Here is a 19,536-nt window from a genome sequence, read left to right as displayed (position 1 = left end):
TGCTATATAGTAATTTATGGACCTAATAGGTATCTAAAGCCATTTGCACGCAACAAAATATGTATTTTATCAAATTAATTGTTGATCCCTTATTTTGGCTGCTGATCCCTTATTTTCGAGGCTGCTGGTCCCTTATTTTCAAATCTGTAAGTTGACAGCTATGAGCAGGCATAGGCAAACTCAGCCCTCCAGATGTTTTGGGACCACAACTCCCATCATCCCTAACAGGACCAGTGGTCAGGGATGATGGGAACTGCAGTCCCAAAACATCTGGGGGGCCCGAGTTTGCCTATGCCTGGCATAAAGGCTGTCGGTTCTGTACAATCGGCATTCAGGTTATGCAAAATTCCACACATTGCACAGTTGCTTTTTAGGATGCAAACCAGAGTTGTACACCTTACTGTGCAAATTCCGGGCAATTGGCATTCTGCCTTCACATAATGTGGATTAGACATTTACTGAGTAGTTATTTCTACTTTTGAGGCTGAAGCTCCAGATGACCCAGTGCTTGCATTTTGGGTTTGTAGAGTGCGCAGTGGCTGTAAACCAGCAACAACAAAAGTGTGCTTTGAATTCCGTGCTTGTAACTCTATACAGGACTGAATGTTTAAATTTCTGTGTATCGGACAGCTGTGCTTGCTCAGCAAGCACCAGGCAAGCACAAGAAGTAGGTGCAAATTTAATTTTTGTTTTGCGTCGGCATTCTAGATGCATTTTGCTGCTGCAGATGTTGTTCAGCAACACTTTCCTCCTCCATAAGTATGTAGCAGATTCAGTATGAGCGAGCGATGCATTATAGCGCGTGTCTTTGGCTGTGGGCATCAGTGGTGCAGGACATACTGATTGCAACGCGTCTTTATTTGCGTTGTCTGGTCGGAAACCATTCAAATAAACGCGTTTTGCAGTTCCAATAATATGGGGCGGGAGCTCATATGAGGAGGTGGAGCTTTTGCAAGTTTCACCACGCGTCTTTTTTGCCATCCAAAACCTAGCAATGATATCAATAATCGTTTGCAATTTTAAAAGGCGTCCTTTTCCCCTCTTCTGTAATGGCACGAGGAAAGGAGTCGGCCGTGATCATAATGGGAAAATGCTTGCACCTGTGCGTCTTTGCGAGCTGGCCAAACCCTTCCAGAACACGGCTGCTGCAAATGAGTGTAGATCGATTGAATTTCCAAGTTTGCAAAACCAAAAGAAGCGTCGATAGTAGCAGGTCGGTTGCAATTCGCCCCGCGCGTGCCAGGCAATTGCACGGCGTTTTGCAAAAGCCACGCTGCTCGCGAGTCGCGCCGCTCTGTGCGCGGGCGAGGGAGGGAAAAGGAGGAGAAGAAGAAGAGCGAAGGCAACCACTTATTCGGGTTTTGCAAATGTTTTAACGTTTCATTCTTTTGCAAGAGGCTCCATAAATGCCGCTGTTGCAAGGGGGGCGGAAGGAGGGAGGGGGGACGGGATGCTTTTGCTACCCCCTCCCTTTGCTCCTTCTCCTGGGAGGTGGAGAGAGAGGGAGAAGGGGAGGGGGAAATCCCGACGGTCGTATCCGGCTCGCCGTCTCCTGAACAGCCACGAGAGGCTGCCAAGAGCGGGGCTGGGGTTCGCCCCCTCAGGACCCGCCGCGGACCCGCCACCCCCCTCACGAGGGGGAAATGGCCTGAGGAAGGCGGGTGAGTCCAGCGGGGCGGCGAGTTATGGGGGCAGCGCGCGCGCAAATAGGTAAGGAGCGCGAGGAGAGGTTTCTTGGGGGCGGCGGGGGGTTTCCATTTGTGGGGAGTCCCGGGGTGGCAGCGGGGCTTGAAATGTGAACGTGAGGGGGCTAAATCCTCTCCTCATGGAGGTGAGCTTTCGAGTGTCTAGGGGGGTCTTGGTGGTGAGTTATTGGGGGGCATTTTTCTTTGGTAAGGGGGCGCACGGGAGAAACGCCGAGGCGCTGAGGGGGGACACCTTGGGAATGGCCGCTTGGGCAGGCCTGGTCGGCGCTTGGCTTCTTTCCAGGCTTCTTTCCTTGAGGGGGGAGGCGGGGGCAGTGGGGGGTGGTCGAGGGCAAGGAGAAAGAGGGGCTGGGGTGGCGGCTGCAAGTCGCCCACCTTTTAGCCTGCGCGCTCGCAGCATGCTCCTCCAACTACCCGTACCGTCGGCTGCTGCGAGAAAATTGGACGCAAAACAGGATATGGCGAAAAAGAAATTATTATTATTATTTATTAAACGAGGGCATCAGTTGGTAGGAGGGAGGGAGCCTGAAGAGGTTGGGCCCACAGGTGAGCAAGGACGCAGGTGATGTGATTAGCTGGGCCCCCAAGCTGTGCCTAGTGGATGGCAGTGGTTCTCAAACTTTCTCCTCTGGGCCACACTTTCAGAAATAAGGCTCACACCAAACTGATTATTATTATCATTGGTAAGAAATGCATTGAAAAGCAAAAAGGAGCGACTCCTAGCAGGGCTTTTATAGATAGATAGATAGATAGATAGATAGATAGCAGGCATAGGCAAACTTGGCCCTCCAGCTGTTTTGGGACTAAGGTAAAGGTAAAGGGAGCCCTGACCATTAGGTCCAGTCGTGACCAACTCTGGGGTTGCGGCACTCATCTTGCTTTATTGGCCGAGGGAGCCGGCGTACAGCTTCCGGGTCATGTGGCCAGCTTGACTAAGCCGCTTCTGGAGAACCACAGCAGCGCACAGAAATGCCGTTTACCTTCCCGCCGGAAAGCACTTTGACGTGCTTTCGAACTGCTAGGTTGGCAGGAGCAGGGACCGAGCAGCGGGAGCTCACCCTGTCGTGGGGATTCAAACCGCCGACCTTCTGATCGGCAAGTCCTAGGCTCTGGTTTAACCCACAGCGCCACCCGCGACTACAATTCCCATAATCCCTGACCACTGGTCCTGTTAGCTAGGGATGATGGGAGTTGTAGTCCCCAAACAGCTGGAGGGCCAAGTTTGGCCATGCCTGGCATAGAGCATAACAATTTTATAATAGGACCATGGGACATACCGAAAGCGTAAAACAAGGCAGCGACATTCCATTTGTGGGATGTTCTCCCCAGAGCATTTTGCCTGGCACCATCACAAGAAGTCTTTAGGCACCAGGCAGGAACATTCCTCTTCACCCTGGCCTATGGCTATGAAATAATCTCTGGCCTGTGACAGTGTGGAGAAGTGGACTGTTGTTATGAAGATTATTTTACTACTGTATTAGGCTGTCTGTCATTATGTTTTTATCACTGATGTTCTGCAGTGTGTTTTTAATGTTGCACATCGCCCTGGGATCTTCTGATAAAGGGCAGTCTATAAATTGAATAATAATATGACATAAGAACATGAATCATTCCCAAAGTATGATTATAAACAAGCCTCTTACATCCGTACCTTAAGTACATATACAAACCAATTAGAGGTGTGAGCTTCTTTTTGCCAGGTAATCTCATTTATACTAGGTCTGATTTGAGACAAACCAACGCTAATCTCCTCATCAACACAAAGAAGCCTTTGTTGTTTTTTTTCTGATCTTCCATATTGGTTGGAAAATATATTTTGAAAAGATACCAATCCATACTCTGCATATGTGCTGTACTATAGGGAACTGAAATGTTTAAATGTTTCTTTGATTGTCCTTGAATCTTCCCACCACATTTGCCATACTCTCCTGCCATGCCAATTTGGCACACCACACCCTTCGAGAACCACTGGTGTATGGGGACATAATAGGAAGAGTTGGATGGACAGGCTTGCTGAGAGAGACTCAAGGCCCACCTCGATGCCTCTGGGAAGGAAGGCCACAAGCAGAGTGGGAAGGCAACAGGCCTCTCTTCCACAGTTGACCCCACCCAACTGGGCACCACCATTTAAGAAGGATATTAACAAGCTGGAACATGTGCGGAGGAGGCTGACTGAGATGTATGAGGGTCTTGAAACCAAGCCTTATGAGGAATGGTTGAAGGAATTGGGTGTGTTTAGCCTCCTAAAGAGGAGACTGAGCGGTGATAGGATAGCTGTCTTCAAATATCTAAAGGGCTGTCGCATGGAGGACGAAGCAAGCTTGTTTTCTCCTGTTCTGGAGACTAGGGCATGATCCAATGGCTTCAAGTTACAAAAAAAGAGATTACAGCTAAACATCAGGAAGAACTTTCTGATAGTAAGAGCTGTTTGATAGTAACTTTCTGATAGTAAGAGCTGGAACAAACTCCTTGGGAGGTTGTGATAGGTTGCCATACGTCCAGAATTTTCTGGATATTGTGGGGTTTCTGCTGTTGGAAACATTTTCCAGGTGGAAATCACTGAAATGTCCCGGAAGATCTGGATGTATGGCAACCCTTGTCGGAAGTGTAGATTTTGGTGCATTTCCTTAAAAATAGCTCAAAAACTTCATTTTTGTTTGAGATCTTGCAATACTTTGGACAAAACTTTAAAAAGCTCCTCCAAAAAAGCCCCCCTCCAAAACAAACAAAAAGACTCAACAACTTTTGTGTCTGGATTTTCACTTTTTGAAAAATGGCAACCCTAGGTTGTGAGCTTTCATTGGAGGTTCTTAAGCAAAGATTGGGTGACCATCTGTCATGGATGATCTAGTTAAGATTCCTGCCTTGCAGGTGATTGGACTAGATGACCCTTGGTGTCCCTTCTATGTCTACAGTTCGACCATTTCGAGATCACGGTTAATAGCAGCTAGCAGTCATACCTTCTGATCTTCCCTCGAAGCTTTCTAAGCTGACAACCATCAGTTACCCTTACCTCGTGGCAACTAATCCCACAAGCTGAACAGTTTGAAGATGTATAACTCCCTGCCCCCATTAATTCCAGTTATAGTGCAAAAAAGGAAACCAAAATGCATGGACTCAGTCCCTCACTGTGCTTGCTTGTGCTTTGCTTGTGGGCAGGTCTGAAAGTTTAGCACAAAGACACCCTTAATTGAGGGGGGGAATTGTGCTTGCTCAACCCTGCTGCCATGGGTGGGCAGAGCTGGAGGTGGAAACATTCTGAACAGCGGACTGAATTAATGAATGGGAAAAGGTGTGTTTGCAGGGGTCTTTCCCCAAGTAAAACCCGAGGCAGAAACTCAAGTGGGAGTGACCAGTCCCGGACCAAACTGAAAACTGAACAGCTAGGTCTACACTTAATGGAAACTGTGGATGAGTCCTTAGTCTTTTCATGGCTAAGTCATGCACTAGTCATAAGGGGTATTTCCAGTCAGTTATCCTCTTCTCTTTAATAAATTTGGGAGTCATAAGATCCACACTCACAGTAGTTACGTATTGCAAAGGCAGCCAGGCATCCGTGTGCCACTCTTGAGTTGGCTTTCAGGTAAAGTTCGTATATTGTCTGTGCAACTGTTGAATTTGAAGGCTCTGTGCCAGCACAATCTGGCTTGGCAACCAAGGTCCTCTATAGTGCCGCCGTTACTGTGTATTCATGTAAACCAGGGGTAGGCAACCTAAGGCCTGGGGGCCGGATCCGGCCCAATCGCCTTCTCAATCCGGCCTATGGACGGTCTGGAAATCAGCATGTTTTTACATGAGTAGAATGTGTCCTTTTATTTAAAATGCATCTCTGGGTTATTTGTGGGGCATAGGAATTCGTTCAATTTCCCCCCCCCAAATATAGTCCGGCCCACCACATGGTCTGAGGGACGGTGGACTGGCCCATGGCTGGAAAAGGTTCCTGACCCCTGATGTAAACCTTAGGATCAGTAACCTATTACATTTCCCTTTCATGTGCAAAGCCATTAAGAGGTCAAGTGGTCAAGGGGGTTATTCAGTACTAAATAGTTTATTTTTATTTTTATTAATGCAGCGTTCTGTAAACTGCCTTGAGACCCCTGGTATAGGGTGGTATATAAATTCAATTAATAGTAGAATGAATGAATGAATGAATGTACCACAAAACAGAGAAACAGCCAGGATTTATTTTCTATAAACAGATTTTGTGTACCCCAAATAGATCAGGCGTTATATGGCTCCTTATGTTTAGAATGATGCTCAACGTGTATCGTAGGAAGTGAATCTCACCGAGTTTCAGTGAGACTTAACTTCCTAGTAAATACGCTTAGGATTGCAGCCTTTGTCTCCCTGGAATTTCTGTCTTGATGTTTTCTGTTGTGGTTCTTGGCTGTGATAGCTGTGTCTGGACTGAGCAAATGAGGGGTGTTTCCTTTAATTGCGGGGGGGGGGGGGGGAGAGATGAAGGAGATATTTTACTACCCCAAACTCTTTCCGTAACACAATCATCTCACCCGGTAGGCTGGGGGAAGATTGCAAGGCTATGAATGCAAAGGGGTTGGTACAGACACGTTTCAGGTTGTTGTTACTCATAATCTGCCTCCGTGAAAGACAGCTGCGCGTCACCCCCGCTGAGTGGTCGAGATGCATATAATGTTCATGCCCTGTAATAGGGGGAGGAGAAAAGGGCTGTGCCGGGTTGCCTCAAACAATAGCGAGCCTGGAACGTCTTTCTTCCGCTGTCAAAACTTGTTTTCTCATGAGCACGGAAAGCATTCGGCTTCCCTGGGAATGCCTGTTGTCCTAATGACGATTCTGCCACATTTAGAAGCATTCAGATGTTCGTCTTGCTTCATTGTCCTTTTACGTCCCATATCTCTCGATGCCTCCTTGGCTTGAGCTGGATTCCCCCCTTCTGGAAACGGCTGGAGACTGTAAGTATTTGCGCCAGATGCATGCAGACACAGACTTGTCCTTTCAACAAAAGAAGCATCCATTAATGGGGGGAAACTTTGGATCTTTTGAGTGAGCTTGGCTTTCAAGAACAGATATGGGAGTTTCGTTTTTTGAAAAGGAAAAAAAAAATAAGCAGTTCAAGTTCTAGGTGTGAACAGGATATTGATTTGTAGGTTTTTTCCCCAGGGGGTTTTGACAGAGGGAACATTGCAGCCGTGAACTTTGTTGGTTTGAACCCACTGATACAAAATCTTTAATTGAATTAAAGTGTTTTGGGAGGCATATGGAGAGTAGAAGGGATGGAGATTAACAGCATTGCATTATTCCTTCCTGATTTATGATAAATCTTCACCTTTTGAAAACGGTTGTTGGGGTTTTTCAGCTTAGCATAGGCAAGAGGGTTTCAATTTTTTAAAAAAGATAAAACTATAAATACCCATTAAATTGTCATGTACACGTGTATTTGGTAGCCTGATAGTTTGGGGGAGGGGGACGATCCAAACAAATATAGAAGGTCAGCTGAGTAGAAGCTGCAGAACTGCATTTTGCTTGCAAATTTGCCCACACTTCTAAGGATTTGAAATAGCAAATGACTGGTTACATACTCCATTTGATTTTATGGTGCCATGGAATTGTTTAATGTTTGGTATACAGCCTAACCCTTTGGGTGATGTATTGTGTAGACTATATCTTGGTTTTTGTTTTGTTTTGTTTTTGTTTTTTGGGTTTTTTTGGATGCATGCATTGTATGTTGTAACCATGCTAAGTATTCTTGTATTTTGCATTCCTGCTACCTTTGGCACACAGCTGAACTTCCGCTGTTGCTCAGGAGTATTCACCACTTCCTCAGGCTGCTCCGCACATCTGAACAAGTATTTCCTGTCCACAAAGGTTCATGATTCAGTAAATCAGTGGCTCTTTTCCAGTCCTACCACACTCGTCCTTTTGCTGCTACTTTTCTAAGATTTCAAAATGTGGAATATTTCACATTTGGCCTTGGATTAATTTCTTTTTTGCCGTTACCGTCCCAGCTCTCCATTTGTCAAGATCATCCAGTTACTTGATGGGTCATCTCTAAGCATGAGTGAGCCTAGAACCAAATCTTAGCCTCTAAAACGTTTTCATTCCCTCCCACCCCAGTCCATGAGGTGCTGCGTTCATTTTTGTCCCCTCTTGGAGGTTAATTTTGCGTATTATTAAATAATGTTCTGTGCAAACTTTGTTGTTCTGAGTGAGCTCGGCGTGGGGTTTGGTAGTGCCACCACAGTTCCTTTTCGGTGGGGCTTAGTTAAGATTGCTGAACAAAACTTAATGTACCATAGGCACTTCGTTATACCTAAGGCACGAGTTCAGCGCACAGACCTAAAGAGTAGATGTCCAGCTAGCTATGTAGTAGATTTGATGTGTGCACCTTGGGAGACGCAGTAACTTGAGTGCTTTACCCAATAAGGAATGAAACTGCCACCTGTTGTTCTCCTTGGACTACGTGGGTTCAGGACATCAATGCAGGGGGGTCCAAACTTGGGATCTAGGTTAGGGGAACTGTGTGGCATCCAGGTTGTGGGAGATCCTTCCTCCTTCTCCATATGATGAAACAGCATTTGCAATCGGGATTTGGGGTAGGTGGGATGGAATGAGTTGAGACTGTGTTTTGTGGATGCACCTACTGGTAGGCACCATTCCGAAGTCGGAACTTTCGCAGATATTAATGTTTTTAGAAGCATAGAGTCGGACAGAGCATGTTGGACTGTCGTAGTCCAATCCCCTGCTCAGAACAAAGGTTCCTCCAACAGACGTCTTTCCAACCTCTGTTTGAAGATCTCCAGCAAACAAGCGCACTCCCCCAGCTGAGTTCTTTTCTTGAACCGCTCTTAAACATTACAAATTTTTATTGTAATGTCCGTTGAAGTCCATTAGATCTAGCCTTGCCCTTTGGGACGTTAGAGTATTTTAAGTCTTTCACCTATTTTATTCATTCATATTTTTGGGGAGGGTAAAGTTTATGATTATTATTTCATTTAAAAATGTATATAAAATGGAGATAACCAATTACGAAAACGTACAAAAATTAAAAGATGAAAAACAGTAGGCATGTAGAACCATAGAGTTAGAAGGGACCCTGAGGGAATATGCAGCTGTCCTATATGGGGATTGAACCTGCAACCTTGGCATCATCAGCGCCGCACTCCAAACAACTGAGCTATCCAGGCTGACAGACATAGAATTAAGTAGTTGCACATGAGTTAAAATAACAAAAGCCCAAGTAGAGACTATCATCAAGCATAGTTCCAGATTTGTCAGGCTTGAGGTGAGGACTGTCTTGAAAATCATGGTTCCGCTCTATACGTCGTAAGGGAATGCCAACGTCTGTTGGTTCTAGTCCTTGTTGAAATCTCAAATCGAGCATAGTTTTTACAGCTATATTGCAGAGCGAGTGGTACCAAGTGTCCCAATTTCATTCATTCATTTAAAACACTCCCACCCCACTTTTCAAAAAAGTTCAAAGCAGTTAACAAATAAAATACCGTCAGGTATTTTAAAGCTATAAAAATGGAAATCAGGGTAGAATAAAGCAGTAAAACATCATTACATAAAAGGAGAAACAAACGCAGCAGCTAATCCCATAAAGATGAAACCAGAACATCAGTCAAAACCGGTGGATCAAAGTTTGCTAGAATCACACCAGGCTGTATTGGTAATCTATAGCTAAGCTATACCAGGAACTCTGCTTCTTTTCATAGTGCTTGTGTGTGTCACAGAGGCTCAATGGTCTCTTGTCAGAGGATGAGTGGCTGGATTTAGTGCTGACCACTTGAGTAGGACAGCCGTTGCATCATCTTTGCATGACGCTACGCTGTCCGTTACCCTTTTCTTATGAATGGCTCATTATCTCAGGCTGCCCCCTTCCTCCCTCTTTGACCTTCCTCTTCTTCCCACAGTCTTCCTCGTCAAAAAGAACGACATTTCGAACTCCCGTCAGGATGATTCCGCTGTAAGGAATGCTGGTTTGCAACGTTATGTGAAGTTTTTTAAACCAAGGGGTGACTAAAGTACTGCCAAGCAGTGCGTTCCTCAAGTGACTGGAAATGTTGTTTTCTGTAGAAATTATAATAATAGCTTTATTATTTATACCCCACCCATTCGACTGGGTTGCCCAAGCCACCTTTGGGCGGCTTCCAACAAATATAAGTGCACAATAAAACATCGAACATTAAAATAAACCAAAAACTCTCCCTATACAGGGCTGCCTTTAATTGGCTAAATTTGAAATCCAGATGCTGAATTTCAAAGTAATGCATTTGAAGAACTGATTAAATAATAGGACCAGATTCCTAAGAGAGGATTCCTAAACACTCTTGGCAGTAATAATTGCTTGAGGCCCATTTGCCCGTCACAGAGGGCTTAAATGCACCTTTTTGGAAAGAGGGGCTACTGCTGACCTAAAAGCATTCCCACATGTCTCCCCGGTGGTGCATGGGGTGGGAGGAAATGTGTGGTGTGGCACTATTGAAATCCAGCATTTCCATCAGCAAAGATAAGTTGTTTTCACCTGCCGTGCACATTTCAGTGTTTTCCTACGGTAGAAGATTATTTGCGAGAACAGTCAACGCTGGGGTTGACTATTCACCTGTTTATAACAATTTCCGGAGGGATACATCCTTGTTGTATTCCTCAAGTGTATACTTCATAGGGTAGGAAATGGCACCAGGATCTCCCAAATTCTGCTCCACAAAAAGCTCGATTCTGTGACTTGTATAAAGGACATGTAGTTAGCAGATTTGCCAGATCTACTTAGTGGGGCATTAGAGCTGTGCTGAAGACCCAGCCTGCCCATCACCTACCCCCAGGACTGGCTTTTGGGATATTACCTGGCATTGCTCACATTGGTTTGAAATCTGCCTTCAGAGAGTTTTGGACTAGCAGCCGAGTTCCTTAAACCAAGGCAGAGGAAAGGAAAAGGAATCCAGTTAGTCTTGGGGTCCTGAATTCTGCGCCCAGTACCGATTTGTGAAATCGGAAATGCTCACATCCCTGCCTGCTAGACTGTTAATTAAGTGTATGTGGACCCTGTGAGTCTGTGAGATTAATTGGGGCTTCCTTCCCAAGCTATAAATAAATAGGAAGAGGGGGGGTGTAGGGGTTATGCATGTATGTAAGTTGAAATGCAATGGAAAATTTGAATCGGATGAGTTGATGCAAGAGGCATTTCCCTATGGAGTCACTGGGCTGCAAAATGTTTTATTTGCTTAAACTCAAACAGATGCTTCAAAATACTCTCAGAATGAGTGTTCTTGTGCCAGTTTAGCTCACCTCCCCACTTTGGCTTGTGAACATTGGTTTGCTGCATGTAACTACGCCAAAACGGTGGACATACCATCATTGCGGCACTGCCACCTGCTCCCCTTGAACTGGCTCTTGTGCTGCAGGTAGAGAGGTGCGTTTAAACCTTCTGAAAACAAATACATCCTTTGAGATTAAAAATAATTTGGAGGTCGTGGGTAAGTTGAAGGAAGACCCACGTATCTTTAAACCTATGCTGTTGTTCTTTAGTCGTTTAGTCGTGTCCGACTCTTCGTGACCCCATGGACCAGAGCACACCAGGCACTCCTGTCTTCCACTGCCTCCCGCAGTTTGGTCAAACTCAAGCTGGAAGCTTCGAGAACACTGTCCAACCATCTCGTCCTCTGTCATCCCCTTCTCCTTGTGCCCTCAATCTTTCCCAACAACAGTGGTACCTCGGGTTACATACACTTCAGGTTACATACGCTTCAGGTTACCGACTCCGCTAACCCAGAAATAGTACCTCAGGTTAAGTACTTTGCTTCAGGATAAGAACAGAAATCATGTTCCAGCAATGCAGCAGCAGCAGGAGGCCCCATTAGCTAAAGTGGTGCTTCAGGTTAAGAACAGTTTCAGGTTAAGAACGAACCTCCGGAACGAATTAAGTACTTAACCCGAGGTACCACTGTAAATTAAAAAGGACCGTGCATCTTCCCACAAGACATAATTTATGAAATTCCCTGCCACAAGGTGTAGTGGTGGCCATAGACGTAAAGGTAAAGGGACCCCTGACCGTTTGGTCCATTCGTGGACGACTCTGGGGTTGCGGTGCTCATCTCGCTTTACTGGCCGAAGGAGCCGGCGTACAGCTTCCGGGTCATGTGGCCAGCATGACGAAGCTGCTTCTGGCAAACCAAAGCAGCGCACGGAAATGCCATTTACCTTCCCGCCGGAGTGGTACCTATTTACTTGCACTTTGACATGCTTTCGAACTGCTAGGTTGGCAGGAGCAGGGACCGAGCAACGGGAGCTCACCATGTCGCGGGGATTTGAACCGCCGACCTTCTGATCGGCAAGCCATATGCTCTGTGGTTTAGACCACAGCTCCACCCTTTTGCCATAGACTAAATGGATTTAAAAGGGGATTAGACAAATGCATGGAGGCTGGGTTCCTCCCCTCCCCCAGCTGTTTGTCTCTGTTGAGCCTCTATGAGTCAACTTACCTTTGGTCCTGGGGCAGACAATAGGGTATGAATATTGCCTGGATACTTTAGAGCCTCTTGGGAAGTGTTTGGTTAGCCGATGCCAGAAGAAAGATGCTGGATTAGGCTATCTCTTGGTCTGATCTAGCAGGGCTCTTACAGATTTAAATATTTGCCCCAACATATACCCAATATACCCAATATACCCAAGTCCTGTTGTGTGTGCTAGGTTGCTTTCTGTGTGGGATCCCATTGAGTTTCTGAGATCCCCATAGGCACCATGGTTTTTCAGACTACTACTTGTTCAGTAGCTCTCTGATAAACCACACAAGCTGTCTCAAAGCTTACTGTTACATGCTAGGAGTATCTCTTGTGTATACGCAAAAACATCTGGTTGGTTTGCTGCTACTTTCCCTGATTCAAATAGGGCATATAAATGCGGTACAGTGTCACACGCGCATTGGGCCACACCTGTGGATGCACAAGGCTTGTTGAACATGCTTTTTCCAGGCCTCCACTGGGGATGTGATGGGTTATGGCTTTGGAGTTTGTGTGTGTTCTCGGATTCAGGATACAATATTCTCCCTCTCTCTTGTGCATGTAGAAACCAGTTTGTGATTTTGTGGATTGTGCATTCGTGGATTGTGTGGGTGTGCACATAATTTGTCTAGTCCAGATTAATGTTCATAGCATTAAAAACTCATTCCAAAAAGGACCAAACATGGGTTAGAGCTCAACCTAAAACCTACCATGTGGTGATAGTGATCCTCTTTGCCACCTCTGTTGCACCTGTGGAAAACAGTTCCAGGAGATACTTTCAGGTGGTTCATAGTCTTAAGAGAACCACCTTCGACATCAGGGTTGGTGGGGATCTCCTGTAATTATTTTGCAAAGGTTTTTTGCAGAAAAAATTGCTCAGATTTGGAAGAATGAATAGTCTCCACCATGGGTAGGCAAACTAAGGCCCGGGGGCCGGATCCAGCCTGCGGACAGTCCGGGAATCAGTGTGTTTTTACATGAGTAGAATGTGTGCTTTTATTTAAAATGCATCTCTGGGTTATTTGTGGGTCATAGGAATCTGTACATTTCCCCCCCTCCAAAATATAGTCTGGCCCCAACAAGGTCTGAGGGATGGTGGACCGGCCCCCTGCTGAAAAAGTTTGCTGACTCCTGGCTCTCCATCATAGTAGCATGGTTGAGGTGCCAGAGCTCTTGTCTGAGTCAGGTTGAATGGGATCAGTTTCAACCTGTTACCTATGAGTATGTGGACAGGCTGCTTGGGCAACTGAAACTGACCACCTCTCTCCTTGATCCTTGCCCATCCTGCCTCATAAAAGCAAGCCGGGAAGGGCTGGGCGATGGGCTCTGCGGGGTGGTGAATGCTTCCCTCTGCAAGGGAGTTTTCCCTGAACCCTGTAAAGAGGCGGTTATTAAACCGCTTCTTAAAAAAAGGATTTTTGGTCCTGGCCACTATGGCCAACTATCGCCCAGTCTCAAATCTTCCATTCCTGGGCAAGGTGATTGAGCGGGTGGTTGCTGAACAACTCCAGGCATGTCTGGAGGATGTGAACCCTTTGGGTCCCTTCCAGTCGGGACTCAGCCCCCATCATGGGACTGAATCCATCTTGGTCGTGCTGGTCATTGATCTCTTGCAGACTAAGGACAAGAGGTGAAAGCTGTTTCTGGTCCTGCTGCATCTTGCAGTGGCTTTTGACCATGGTATCCTTCTGGACTTTTCCAGTGGGGCTGGGAGCTGAGGGCACTGTTATGCAGTGGTTCCGCTCCTTCCTCCTGGGTCGTGTCCAGAAAGTGGTGTTGCGGGCAGTGTTCAAAACTCCCATTGTTCTAGGCACATTTTGCGACAGGGAATTTCATTCGCGTGAGCAGTTTCTGAGCTCTGGGCGCAGTACTGTGCCTAATATTTCAGATTAAAACTGTAGAGTGGAAGCAAAGGAGGACCTTTTTCAGCCTCCCAACTTCCAGCTACTCTTTGAAGACTGGAGAAGAGACCCCTTAAGAATATTAGGAGGGTGGTCAGGGGAAGGACTAGACCCATGTGAAAAATGAACATAATATTTTAGCTGCAGCTCATTTATTTTCAATTTTGTATTCTTGTTATTAAAGCACACCTAGACATTCCGTTGTTTGAGGTGACTTTTAGCTCCTAGCTTTCATATCTAATTTTCTAACACTGGCTGGGGGGTAAGTTTTCGGACCAATGGGCACTCACTTGTGGGGTGCCTCAGGGCTCCATCTTCTCCCCCATGCTTTTTGACATCTATATGAAGCCGCTGGAAGAGATCATCAGGGGTCTAGGCTGGATGTTCACCAGTATGCGGATGATACCCAGCTCTACCTCTCCTTTAAATCGGAACAAGTGAGGGCGCTGAATGTCCTGTTTGGGTGTCTGGAGGTGGTTGTGGGGGATGAATTGTGGCTAACTGATTGAGGCTGAATCCTGACAATATGGAAGTATTGTTTCTGGGGGGCAGGTGTGGGAGGTTTTTGCTCTAACAGGCTTAGTTCAGTCAGAATTGAGTATATGCTTCCAGAGTTAATGCTAAATACATTACTTCTAGTAGATGAGCCACCTTAGCTGTTAGAAGGCCATGAACATTTGTGTCCCAGGTTTTTTAGACTCATCTATCCATGGTACTAGGTAAAAAAAGATAAAGGACCCCTGGACGGTTAAGTCTAGTCACAGGTGACTATGGGGTTGCAGCGCTCATCTCACTTGAAGCCGAGGGAGCCGGCGTTTGTCCACAGGCAGTTTTCCGGGACTAACCTTCTGGTGCAACGGAGCACTGTGACGGAAACCAGAGCGCATGGAAACACTGTTTACCTTCCCGCTGCAGCGGTACCCATTTATCTACTTACACTGTCGTGCTTTCGAACTGCTAGGTTGGCAGGAGCTGGGACAGAGCAACAGGACCTCACCCTGCCACGGGGATTCAAACTGCCAACCTTCTGATTGACAAGCCCAAGAGGCTCAGTGGTTTAGACCGCAGTGCCACCCGCGTCCCACAACCCATGTACTATCTGAAACCAAAGGGGCACATTGGTTGCCAGGTGTGAAATATGTTTGCATTATTTTCAGGTCTCCTACCCCACTATGTGATCTAAGCTATAGACTGGCTTACCATCACACCAGAAGCTGGGTTTGCGATTTATCTCACTCTAAACAAAACCACAAGCTGTATAGCTAAGATTTGTTCCATGGTTAACCGCTTGTGGTTTGCCTGTGGGAGATAAACGTATTGGGTTAATACGCAACACTAACCCGACAGCAGTGTGGTAGACCGGAGGAGGCACTAAGTGGCCACAGACTTATCTTAGTCAGTAAAGTATCTTAGTCAGGGTTGTGAGTTCGGGCCCCGCATTGGGCAAAAGATTCCTGCAGTGGGTTGGGCTAGATGACCCTCACACTGCTTCCCATCTCTACAATCTGATGGTTCTACAATTTCAGCAACCTATCAGTATCTCTGGCTCAGGCCTGACATTTAGCAATGAAGAGAAGTGCATCTGCTTTTCCAAAGGCTGAAAAGTGTTGCCCAGCAAACATCTTAAGCCTGGTTATACCCCCTTCCCAAAGTGGCTTGCCTCTCACACCAAGACACGTGTTCAGTTTGCAATAGAAACTTCACTTTACTCCTGCCCCACATAAGGTGCTTTTCAGTGGATAAGCGAGTGGTTGCATGCCTGCTACCAGTGATGTGGGTTTGATTCCTTAGTCCAGGGGTCAGCAAACTTTTTCAGCAGGGGGCCGGTCCACTGTCCCTCAGACCTTGTGGGGGGTCGGACTATATTTTTTGGGGGGAGGGGGGAGGAAATGAACGAATTCCTATGCCCCACAAACAACCCAGAGATGCATTTTAAATAAAAGCACACATTCTACTCATGTAAATTCCTGGACCGTCCGTGGGCCGGATTTAGAAGGCAGTTGGGCCGGATCCAGCCCCTGGGCCTTAGTTTGCCTACCCCTGCCTTAGTCTTTACCCTTGTGTCCGAATGTTTGCCGCTTGCTCCCCTCTGCCTGGGTTTAGAAGGCAGAGTGCCCAAGATAGAGGGTGCTGCTTTTGAGATGTGCCTGATTCCCCCAACACCTTTCTTTTTAGAAATTCACCACTGCGTTGATTGACACACCCACCCACCGCATGGCTGTGTGGCAGATTACTGTATCTGCCGAAACCGCAGTAATGTGCCATGGTGGAAATGGATTATGTTTCCTGGACGTATATTTATTCAAAGCAAATTATACTTCTTTTACTAGCCCTCAGAGAGTTCTCAAGGAAGCTTAAACCATAAAACGGAGTTAAAGACCGTGTTGTTAAAATCCATTTGTTCCACGGTAAGATAGTGAAGCTTCTGCAGAAACTCACCTGGGCACTGCAGCAGTTGTGTTCATGCTTGTTCCAGACGTTTCATGGCATGGGTACTTGATGTGAAGTGTTGCTGCCTTTTTACACCAGAGATACTGAATTGATCAGGGGCCTGTGAGTTGTTTTTTTTTTACAATGCACATCTGGGCTGCTGATTTAAGGTACACCTGGACCCTCTCGTGTAGACTATTCCAATTCCATTATTTATTTCCCCCATTTTTCCTCTGGTGACATGCACAACTTGTGTGTGTGTGTGTGTGTGTTTTAAATAGTCTAGGTGTCTTTTTGGATTGAAAGTTGTTTTTTAATTGAAAATGTTGCTGATAGGTTGGTAACCAGAAAAACAGCAGGGTTTTCTTTAATTTTTGTTTTTTACAGTATTACTTAATTAGTGCTATCAATGTTGTTTTGTTTCAGTATTACAAAGCAGAATATCTTAATGTCCAGAAGCCAAAATTATTTTAGGAGTAATTCAAAGATTGATAGAAAATATAAATGGGATGCTAAGATAGTGCTCGCCAAAAAAGTAGAGTGAAGTTATATGAAACGGCAGTAGCTTCACAAGTTTGCCTGTCCGATAGATCCCAGCACAACTTGAAACCATGGGAAGACAGAAGAGTATGTTAGGAAACTATGGAAACTGCCGCCACTATTCCATTTCCTTCTCCCTAAGTCAATTTTTTTTACCGTCTGAGATTGGTTACAGTTGGGAGTTTATTAGGCAATCGGTGGTGTCCATACTTGCAAGTTTTTGCCGAGCCCACCCACCACCATCCAAATGCCAGCCTGTAACTTTTGATAAGGTATTTAATCCAGATTTCATCTTTCCTTGGGCAGTTTTAGTGGTCAGTTTGTCATGCTTGGTTGGAGATCTGTCTGCACCTCTTTGATCCCCAGTGGAGTGCAATAGGTCTTACTCGGTTTCCTAGATAGCAGCGGAAAGCCACCTATTTCCACCAGTTGCTAAAGAATGTCTGAATATGAACAGCCCGGTTCAGATGACCCATTCTTCCAAGATCTGCATGCTGTCAATGCAGGGAATTACCTCTCAGGGGGGTATTGCAGTACAGTGGTACCTCAGGTTAAGAACTTAATTCATTCCGGAGGTCCGTTCTTAACCTGAAACTGTTCTTAACCTGAAGCACCACTTTAGCTAATGGGGCCTCCCACTGCTGTTGTGCCGCCGCCACGCAATTTCTGTTCTCATCCTGAAGCAAAGTTCTTAACCCGAGGTACTATTTCTGGGTTAGCGGAGTCTGTAACCTGAATCGTCTGTAACCCAAGATACCACTGTAGAAACACGAGGCTTTTGAAAGAAAGCAGAGGTTGAGATCTTGTGCAATGCCTTTTTGTCAAAAGTTTGCTGTTTCTTTTCTGCCCTGTGTGTTTTTAGTTGGGGGCTGAAATATACTCAGAGTCGCAAAGTGATTTCATGCTCTTTATTCAGCTCATAGTGCTGAGGAGGAATGAATGAATGTCCCCTCAAAGTATCTGCTTTATATACATTATTTACACAATGGGCTGCACATGATTGGCTAATTCCGGAATTCTACTGTAAGCCAATCAGGTTGTGGATTCACTTCTATCTGGAGCATGATTGGGTGGTTCCTGCCAACCAATCATACTGCTGCCTTGTTCTAGGACCAATCAGACTGCTGCATTCTGAATCCTATTGTTCTAGGACCAATCAGACTGCTGCCTTTTGGATCCTATTGTTCTAGGACCAATCAGACTGCTGCAGTTTGGATCCTATTCAACTTAGTACATAACAGGGGCGTAGTTGTGCGGTTAACGCTACAGGGGGCCTAAGGGCCTTTGTATATTTTTCAGTATTGCCACCCCACCAAATCAAACAGCTGATCAATATATCACTCTTGGGACTTATTCACACTGGAGTTTGCTGTACTTTTGCAGCTGTTGCATTTCTGTTAAATTTGAGTAGTCCACATGATGTTACCCTTAAACGCAGGCTTCCTCAACCTCGGCCCTCCAGATGTTTTTGGCCTACAACTCCTATGATCCCCAGCTAGCAGGACCAGTGGTCTGGGATGATGGGGATTGTAGTCTTAAAACATCTGGAGGGCAGAGTTTGAGGAAGCCTGCTTAAACGACACCAATCTCAATGCTCCCCCACCTGTAAATTTGGGTTTGTCTGATCCAAGGATGATCCAATAAGGGGAGACATTAGCCTTCAAAACACTCCATTTGGGCTTGCAAAAAGTGGTTTGGTTTTGGGGTGGGTGAATCAACTCTTGACTTGGTGCTGTTCCCCTTCCCATGCCCGGTACTTCCTTGATGCTTTCTTTATTTTATGGCTGTGCACGTAACTATTTCTGGCACACTCCTGAACGGATCCACACACCCCCTTGTGATTCCTCAGATTTGCAAAGGAAAAAGGAAGACTCTGCAAGCAGCCCACATTAAAAAGAGTGCGCTGAGAATTTACAGTTGCCTGGCCTGAGTCTATGCTTTTCTGCACTTCAGGGCATGGAAAATATTTGAAAAACAAAGTGTGTGCACATTTGTGTACATGCATGGTTGGTACTTAATTAGCACAATGGGGGAGGGAGGGAATCAGACGCTAAGGCAGTGCCTACTGGCTGGTTCTCGTTTTCCTTTTGGAACATGGGTGTGTTGCGAATGATGTAACATAGGTGTGTGTCAAAGGCACACTAGTAAGGAGATGAATAAATTTTGTGGGTTTGTGTGCCAGTCTGTCACAGTGGTCTTTGTCATGGCTCATGGTTTTCATAAGCAGCCACTCCTGACATCGGAGCTGTCTGGGTGCGTACTCCAAGCCCTTGGTGCATGACCTCTCAAAAAAGCCTGCAGGGGGTGTGTTTGCGTGCCTTGCCTCTGCTACTGTCATGCCCATTCACACTTCACATTTAATCATAGGTGAAACGTGCTCTTTTGTGCGAGGTTATTGGTTTTTCCCCCAAGGAGTGGGCTTTGAGCAGAACTGTTTCCGAAAGGAGTTTCACATGAGCAAAAGAAAGCAGGTTTGCCCCCCCA

At 45.9% G+C, this 19,536-nt stretch overlaps 1 protein-coding gene across 4 annotated transcripts in view; it reads left to right on the top strand.

Moving 5' to 3' along the window:
- Positions 1-770: 770 nt before the first annotated feature.
- Positions 771-19,536, top strand: part of GJC1 (gap junction protein gamma 1) — a 34,527-nt gene continuing 15,761 nt past the window's right edge. Inside the window, exon 1 of one of the 4 annotated variants that reach the window (XM_083583380.1) lies at positions 771-1,213. The gene's annotated coding sequence lies outside the window, so the exon portion shown is untranslated. Of the gene's footprint in view, positions 1,214-1,282; positions 1,711-6,396; positions 6,638-19,536 lie in introns of those variants that run through there. The other 3 variants (XM_083583378.1, XM_083583377.1, XM_083583379.1) reach the window with 3 other exon arrangements.

This window comes from Podarcis filfolensis, assembly GCF_964270895.1.
Source record: "Podarcis filfolensis genome assembly, chromosome: 13".
Lineage (NCBI taxonomy): Eukaryota > Metazoa > Chordata > Lepidosauria > Squamata > Lacertidae > Podarcis > Podarcis filfolensis.
Note: the sequence above shows the minus strand (reverse complement) of the source record. Positions and strands in the feature narration are given on the sequence as shown.